The sequence below is a fragment of the Octodon degus genome, unplaced genomic scaffold (genome assembly GCF_000260255.1).
Source record: "Octodon degus isolate 3935 unplaced genomic scaffold, OctDeg1.0 scaffold00098, whole genome shotgun sequence".
NCBI lineage: Eukaryota > Metazoa > Chordata > Mammalia > Rodentia > Octodontidae > Octodon > Octodon degus.
The window spans coordinates 9,688,261-9,697,166 of record NW_004524674.1 but is presented as its reverse complement, the minus strand read 5'-3'; the positions used below and the strand labels follow the sequence as shown (position 1 = coordinate 9,697,166).

The 8,906-nt window shown below is 46.3% G+C and overlaps 1 protein-coding gene across 2 annotated transcripts in view; it reads right to left on the bottom strand.

Moving 5' to 3' along the window:
* Positions 1-1,824, bottom strand: part of Hdhd3 (haloacid dehalogenase like hydrolase domain containing 3) — a 3,856-nt gene extending 2,032 nt beyond the window's left edge. Inside the window, exon 1 of one of the 2 annotated variants that reach the window (XM_004638545.2) lies at positions 1,638-1,824. The gene's annotated coding sequence lies outside the window, so the exon portion shown is untranslated. The other variant, XM_023723390.1, reaches the window with a different exon arrangement.
* Positions 1,825-8,906: the final 7,082 nt, after the last annotated feature.

Sequence of the window (8,906 nt, the reverse complement as noted above, 5' to 3'; positions counted from 1 at the left end):
GAAATACCAAGTGCAAAGGTCTTGGTTCTCTGGGCAGTGTAGTACAGGCAGGGCCTGGTGGTGAAGATAAGGAGGTAATTGTGACTGCTATTACTGTTTGCAGCAATGTCAAAAAGTGCGTGCACACACACACACACACACACACACACACAAAATAATTCTTCCAGTAAACTAAGGGCTGGGAGGATAGCTCAGCAGCAGAAGCACCTGCCTGGCAAGTGGAAAGTCCTGAGTTTGATTCCCGGTACAAAAAAAAAAAAAAGTGCCAAAAGGCAGAAGGGTCTTTGCAGGCCATGTCTGGCAGGGAAAACGGAGCCAGAGAGGGGGTAGTCACTTATCTCAGGTCACACTGAGACAGCACACACAGTCAGACCCAGAACCTAACTTTCTAGACTCCATGCTGAGTGCTGCCTTCCACTGCACCATTCCTAGATTGTTATGGCTTGTGTCTAGATGTCCCCTCAAAGCCTCATGCAGTCATAGGTGGGGCTTTTTCGGAGGTGTTTAGATCTAGAATGTGTGATGCTGGGTTTAAGAGTGTGTGCTTACTAAAATCGGGCCACTGGGGCCAGGGAGTTAGTTCAGTAGAATAAGTGCTTGCCTGGCAAGCACAAGGGCCTGAGTTCAATCCCCGGTTCCACAAAATAAATAAATGAATGAATGAATGAATGAATGAATAAATAAATAATAAAATAAAATAAAATAAAATCGGGCCACTAATTAGCTTGGCACCATCCTAATCCCGGTAGCCTAAATGCTTACAAAAGGGGAAGAAAAACGCTGTTAAGGTCCCTTTTAGCTTGCTTTGCTACTTTCTGCCAAGAGAACTGCTTCTCTGCCATGCCTGTCGGCCACACTATCCTGCCTTGGAGCCAGCCAATGGAAACCTTTACAAACTATGAGCTGAACAAACCTTTCCTCTCTTAACCTTGTGGGTGTTGGGTATTTTGTCCCAGCAAGGAGAAATGGAACTAAGATACACATACATATATAGGTTAAAAAAAAAAATCGGGACTCTGGTGAGAATGTACAGCTCAGGACAGGACAAAGCAAGCCGTTCCTATTTGTCTCCATCCCACTCTGAGGCTCAGAGTTTACATCTTTTCTGGATGTGAAACCAGGAGGTGACCCAGGAAAGCAAATTAGTTCTGCTCCAAAGCTGATTCTGGCAAGATTGTGAAACTGAACTTAAGGGGCTCAACTTGAGAGTGCAGCAGCGCTGAGCGGGGCTGGTGGCTGGGCACAAGCCTCGGAAGTGTGCCAAAGAAATGAATTTGATTTAGCCTGGAATTCAGGAAGACCCGTTCAAAGTGACCCTCGGCTTGCAGGTGGGCAGATGGAGGCCCAAAGGCGCTGTCTCCCGCCACACAGCATTTGCTATTTCTGGAAGTCAGGTTTGGGGGCTCAGCAGGCCGGAATAGCTCACCCTTCCCCACTTCCTCTGGGGCTCCGTGGGGCAATGTCTAAATAAACCCGCCGTTAATGCAAAACCTCGCTAGCAGTTCTCGGCGGCGCGGCCCGGGCGCGACAGTCCCGGGAGCTGTGCGGGGCGGCCTTTCCGGATCCCTGCTCGGCTGCAGCGCGCTCCCGAGGCCTGAGGCCCGAGGCATGGCGGCGATTCCGGGCCCAGCACCCACCTGGCTCGCGAAGTAGCCTGCAGCGGAGAAAACTGCGGCAGCGCGCGGTTCGGCTCGGCTGCGGCGCGCATGCACTGGGCGGGCTCGGGGACTCGGGATCGCGATCTCCCGCCCTCCTCCTCCTCGCCCCGCCCTCTGCTCCTGATCTGCCGCGCTTTGGCTGTTGCACGACCGCAAGCTCCTGGCTGCGCCCACTGTGAGACCCCGGGAGGGTCACTCTCGGTGCCTGTCTCGTGTAAGAGTAGCACAGTGACACCAACCTCACAAGCTCTTAGGCTAAATAAGATCATTCTTGCATGCCAAAAGAACATTTCTGAGCTAGATCCTGAGGAGAACACATCAGGTTCTAGCCCTTGCTGCCTTCACGCATCCCTCGTGTCACAGTCTCTGTGCACCTCGCCGCGGTCCACCCCATCGCGCCCACCTTCAAGGCACCCTGCCTGCTCCCCATCCGCCACCCCGCATCCCCTGCTTCCTTGGCTCCAGACGTCCCCGAAGGTATGCGGACTAATTTGAAAGGAAGGGGTCTGGGGCCCAGCCTGACTTGCCGAGTGCTGTGAGCCTTCAGCGCCCTTCTCTGCTCTGAGGATCTCTGATCTCTACCAGAGATCCTTACTTCCAACGAGACACTAGGGCGCCCAAGGCAATTTGCTGAGGATAAAGTCCTCCGCTGTAATTCAGCTGTCCCTAACCCCCTTGGTGGAACAAAAGAGTTCTGTTTCTGTAAAAATAATGCATGCTCATTTCAAAAAACGTAAAAAAAAAAAAAAAAAGTACCAACGTGTCCAAAGCAAAAGGCCAGAACGTCTTCCACCAGCCTCACTGATTTATTAACTGCTTAGTAAGCACGTGTGCCCTGTGCCTGACCTGGTCCTTCATTGAGGGTACTGGGGAGAAACAAGAGCTTTCTGCTATGCCCGGCTAATGTGGTCCCTTGCTTTAGTGAAAACAGAAGGTTGAACTAAGCAACCGTGTGAATTTTCAGGGAAACGCTGTACTTGGAAAGCAAGAGAAAAATAAAGGGGAACACAGCTCTGGCAAAGATCAAGCCAGCTCTCTAGTAGGTAAGAGGCTAGGGAAAAGGGTGCAGCGCAAGAAATTGAAGGGCACAGGTCTGAAAAAGTGGGTCAAACGGCCCCATTCACAAAAGAACAGAGACTGGTTTTATGTGTGCTGTGGTTGGCGGGTGTCTAGTTGAGCTTTATTACTGGCTCTGGGTGGATCCTCTTGAGTTAGGAGGCAGTGTGGCTTCCATGGGACGATTATCATTGTTCCCAGCAGTCTCAGTCATATGTGACCCTGCTGGAGTCTAAGGTGACCCTAAGTTTAGGGCAATAACGATTTCTGAGCACAGTTGAATGTCCATGTCACTCTCTTATCCTGGTGTCGCCTATCTTGAAGGGTTAGGTAAGTTTAAGGCTAACAAACCTTATTTTGCTTTTATTTTTATTTTTAATTTTTTTTGCGGAACCGGGGATTGAACTCAGGCCCTTGCGCTTGCCAGGGAAGCGCTTATTCCACTGAGCCATATCCCCAGCCCCCTTATTTTGCTTTTAGATAGGCATCCCTTAACCTGCTCTTCTGGAGCTCTAAGGATTTGGCCCACAGTTTTACAAAATGAAGGTCAAGCTTTGCCCTAGTTTTCCCTACATACTGGGTATCCGTAGACCAAAGTGAGGAGTGACAGTTTTTAGCAAAATAAAATGCTTTTAAGTCCCTGAATGCTTCAGAAGAAAACACATATTGTGCTTTAAGTTAGTAAAAAGTTAACAGCCCAAGAGGTTGTCCTCTGTCCTTGAGTGAGCTGAAAGACAAAATCAAGCCCATACTTAGGACAATTCTGGATTAGCAGGAGTGGAAGCTCGGCGTGGGAATAGGTAGGAAGGAAGGAAGGCTTCCCCACCTCCAGTAGGTCACTTTCCACCCCTCTACCCAGCAGAAACAAGACTTTTCTGTATTACTGGGCTGGCTTGTCCATTTCATTCTGAGGCCTGCGAGGGGACAAAGTGCAAAGCCACAGCCCTGGTGCCCTGTGAAACACAGTGTAAGAGAGGCCAGAGCCATGGGTCGTAAAATAATTTACCAATAGCCAAGGAATACAGGAAATTAGAAGGGTTTTTTGTTTCGTTTTTATACACTGAGAGGGCATCGGCTGAGTCCAAGAGAGGATCATGCTAAATGGGGGAAAGGCTGAGATTTTTATAGGAGTTTGAGGACATAAAAAGGATTTGGGGTGATCAAAATGAGTGCCAGAAAGGCTTTCTTTAGGTCAGCTTGCACTGTTTATCTCACAGAGCACCTGGATTATGATTTACACACTAGAGGAGCCAATTTGACATGGTCCAGTCCTTTTGTTCTTTCAGAAGGTCCTTAGGGTTCACAGTAAGGACACCTAGGCACATCAACTCCAGGTCACATGTCACTGAGAGGAAATATGTATGTCCTCCCATATCCTAAAGGCATGTTTATTACTCATGTGCAGAATGTTATGGTCACTTAGGAGACAGTTTAGAGTCCTGAGGGGACAAGTATCTAGACTGATTGAAACTGTGCTGTCATTGCAGATCAACTCCATTGCTGCCTGCTCAGGCCCCACACCTAGGGCACCTGAGGGAGAACATAACTCTAGAGGACTCACTTGCAAAAACTTTTGTATCACAAGTATGATTCCCAGAGTGGAGGCCGAAGGGTTGACTGGAAGATCAAATAAAATGTCACAGAATCCAGGAATGTCTACAGTCGCCCACTTTTCAGGGTTACCTATAACCTAACCCTTTAGACTCTGGGCACAACTTTACCACCCTGACCCTCTGTTCAACTTTTTAGTTCTGTGCTTTGGTCTCCCAGTGTTCAAAAGGGGAGACTGGGAAAACAACTTCCAGCTAAAGTCTGTCTAGCTTTTAAGTTGCTGTGCTCATGAAACGTCAGTTTCTCCATACTAAATGGAACATAATATAAGAAATACATCTGGGTCAAATGAGATCTCTTGGAAAAGCTTCCTGAGAAATTAAAAAAAAAAAAAAAGTTTTTCAGATACACAATTGAGAGCCCTAAAAGGTTAGGCTTTGTTTCAGCTCACCTAACTCTCAACCACTGCATTGCACTCTTTCAGGAGGGTACTTCCACTTTGTCAATATGAATGCACCCCCTGGGATGTGGCCCTGATGTTGCTCTCCACTAGGATCTGCTTATTATTTTCTCTGGGTAGCTTCTTTAGCACTCAATAAGACTTGAGTATCACAGAAAGCCAGTGACAGGTCCTTGATGCTGGAACAAACTTCTTTTGGGTAGTTTTTTTCGATGGGTATATTTTTCTGTCAGTCAGATGACAGAAATCTGATGACTTTATCCCTTGACCTGGTCTGGGTTTTGATCTGGTGATTGCTTCTGTCATGTTACTGTATGGGCTGTAGGCTTAAGTTATTTTTCTTTGGGGAACACAATTTCTTAAACATTGATTGCTTTCTGAGACTGGGTCTCATTATGTAGCCCAGGCTGGCCTTGAACCTGGCAGTGATCCACCTGCCTAGTCTCTTCGTGTTACAATTACAGGCATGCACCAGCAAAATTTCCTTTTCTTAAGTCTCCTATTGAAAGCACTAAGTAAACCCAAGCTGGCTTAGATCTATGTGTCTTTTCACTGTTAATTTTTTATTTACTTATTTTTTTAACTTTTAATTAAAATACACAGAGAAAACATGGAAAGAAATGTACATGTCCTTAAAGTTTCACACAATGAAAATGGCTGGTCCTCCTCGCTCAGTCTCCCAAGTGCTAGTGATACCGGGAAATGAAACTCCCAACCTGAACGGTACCTGGGACGAGTTCGTGTTCCCTAAAACTGAAGAGTGAATTTTAGGAACAAACAAGAGGTTAAGAGTCCACGTGGGCTGTCCCCTAGAAGCTGTCTCTTCCAGGCACTTTTATAGAGTAAAACCATGCAGTGAGGCGGGTCTAAGGTGCAGAACATGGGAAATTGCTTAGGTGGGCAGGAGGTGGGACAAAACTATGGTCAACAGATGAGATTACAAGCACCATTGCTCAGGTAAAATTGGTTAAATCCAGGACCAAATGGGGAAGTGAGTCACGTAGCAAGTGGGCACGAATACAGAACAGGAGTTTATCCGGTAGCCAGCTGGTAGCGGTTGGATTAGTGACTCTTCTCGGCTTCTTCAAGGTGATGATCAATCCCGGATGCTTATCTTTAGTGAGGTGAGCATATGTTGGATCTTTGGTCTTCAGATCTGGTCCACAGCAGGAGCATCCTTCTCTCTCATAGTTGCAACGTATCTTGTCTTCCATACTGTCTCCTTGAAGGCCTGCCCCTGTCTGACTGCCTATAATATTTCTAATTTAGCTGCCTATTACACTAGGATTATAGGAATATACCACCACAACCACAAACAGCTTGAATGTGCCTTTGTAGGTGGGTCTCCAACCCCTGGGCTCCATGATTCTCCCCTGTTCTCAGCAGAGCGTGGATTACAGACATGTGTGGACATTCCCAGATAAGCCTTTTGGCAAACAGAAGCACACATTTCTGAGGAATACCTACATGTGAAATCACAAAGCTGACAGAAGCAGTGGTATCTGAGAGGTCTAATTGCTCAACACTCTCAATAATTAGTATTGCCTTTCAAATTTTAGGTATTCTGACAGGTGGATACCGGTACTTCATCGTGGTTTCCTTGTGTGCTGGGGCTTGAACCCAGAGTCTCATACATGCAAAGCATACCCCCTGGGCTACGCTTCCAGCCTTCTCATTACTTGTTTTTTGATTTTGAGACTCTTACCATGTCATGCTCAAACTCATGACTTTCCTGCCTCAGCCTTCCAAGTACCTAGAAGTTCAGGCACATGCCACTATGCTCGGTTATGATTTTTTTTTCTTCTTTTTGGTGTAGGTGATTAAACCTAAGGTCCTGTGTATGTTAAACAAGTGCTCTGTCACTGAACTACATCTCTAGCCTTGGCTGTGATTTTAATTTTTTCATTGACAAATGAAGAAAACACCCTTTCCTATCACTGGTCAAGTTATTTATGTTAAACTACACAATTATACCCATACTCTATATATTACATGATTAAAGATAAAACACATAAGGCTAAGGTTTCTCTAAAACCAATCCTTAAGCCCTCACAAATTTTCTGTTTTGTGCCAAATTCTGAGCTTGGAATTGGAACACCTGAATCTCAGTGTTGGCCTGCTGCTGGCTTATAGGGTGATTCTGAGTAAGTGCCTGGTCTCCCCATGTATGAAGTTGTTTCAGTGACCTCTAGGTCCTGTTTACTTTGCCTTTCTGACCATAGTTACTGAGATTCCAAGCAATTCCATGTGCTAGGGATGACCATTTGCCCAAACATCCATTCTCCCCATCTTCCTCAGTGACCAACCTCCGGCTTGAGTTGAGCACACCATTTTCGGCTTCCCTTACACAACAGGTGTGGCCATGGTACTAAATTCAGACAAGGGCATGTGTACCAACATGAATGGGCAATTTTTGGATCATGCCTGCGTAAACTGTGGTCATGTCCTGAAACTGCCCTTTTCCTTTTCCAGCTGACCAAGAGGACCTGATGGTTAATGGAGCCACCATCATTCACCTTGAGATTGAACCAGAGATGTGTGTTTTCTGGTTTGTTTTTCTGAGACAGGATCTCGCTGTGTAGTTCAGGCTGGCCTCAAACTCATGGCGATTCTCCTGGCTTAGCCTTCTGAGTGCTGGTATTGCAGGCATGGGCCACCAGGCCCAGCCTAGAGATATGTTTTGAATGGCAGAACAAGCCAGGAGCTGAGGCCCTCTCCTGCCAACCACATAGCTTGCGTATCAGCCCTTGGGCACTTAGGCAGAAGTTTCTATCTTAAGCTACTGTTAATTCTCATTTTGACATTTGTTCTATCCACTGATCCTGGATGCAAACTAACATGGAAGAACTTTGGATCTGTTACTTACTTCTTCAAGGAAGCAACAAACTGAGGGTTTACCAGCATGGACACAGCCAGAGGAGTTTGGAAAAGTGTTGCAGGGAAAGAGAACTATGGGGGGCCAAAGGCTCTGAGGCTCTGAGGCCTTGCTAGCCTTGGGTCATGAGGTTTCTCCTCTTCCATGCCACTGTTTAGTGACTGAGGCAGCCATGTGACAAGAACAGGGCCAGAAACCTGTCTTAGAAATTTGCTCTGTGAGTGATGGGAGAGAAAGGATCTTTCTTTGGGATTATACAACTTTTTTTTTGGGGGGGGGGAGATTATACATCTTGAGGACCATTTAGACCCAGAGTTAATGGAGATCATGTTGCTGCCAAGAGGCAAAGACCCATGTGAGAACAGTGCCAAGCAGACACCAACAGATGAGAGATGTAAAGGGACACAGCCCCCCATGGGAGTCTCTGACTATGGACCCCCTATAGCTCATCATGTCCAATTATGAAAACCAGCCAAGGTTTTGGGGGGTATTTTTGCAACTGAACTGGGTTTTGGTCACTTGGAACCTGAGCATCTAGAATACTCCAGAGCCTGCTCTGATGAGAGTCACATCCTACTGTTTGGAATTGGCAGAGTTCATACTGGGCAGAGAACAGGTCAGGATTTCCCTTTTCCTGTTTGGGGAAATTAGTATCTTTTTCTTTCTGTCTTTTTGAGACAGGGTCTTACTAGTTTTTGAGACAGGGTCTTATGTCATTTAGGCTGGCCTTGAGCTCACTTTGTAACCCATGCTAGTCTCAAACTGGCAACAATCCTCCTGCCTCAGCCTCCCCAGTGCTGGGATTACACATGTGCACCACCACACCTGACTGGAAATTAGTATTTTGCTCTTAGGTAGTAAAGCAGCTGATTAAAATCTCTCTTGAAGGGGAGGGGCAGTAAAAAAATTAAGACATCTTATGTATATGAATCAACTCCCCATGATGACTGTAATCATTATATAAACATGGACTAATAAAAAAAGAATAAAAAGTATCAAGGTAAAAAATAGAGTACCTGTTGAAATGAAAAGCTACAGACCAAATTGGCACATCAGAGAAGGAAACAAGAAAATCAAGTCTAAGAGAGGCCCTTAACTAAGCTCATCACCCAGCAGTGAAGCCTGGAGAACTAACAATATGCCTCACCAGGTTGTGAAAGCAATCTCCTGCCTGGGGATAAAATTACTAATAGCAAGGCCAGGCCACATGGCAGGAGAGTGCATTGTGAAAGAACCAGATTCCATGGGACAACCCAAACCCTTCCAGCTGAGGCTGGGCACTGGCTGTTAAGTGCTTTTGCACATA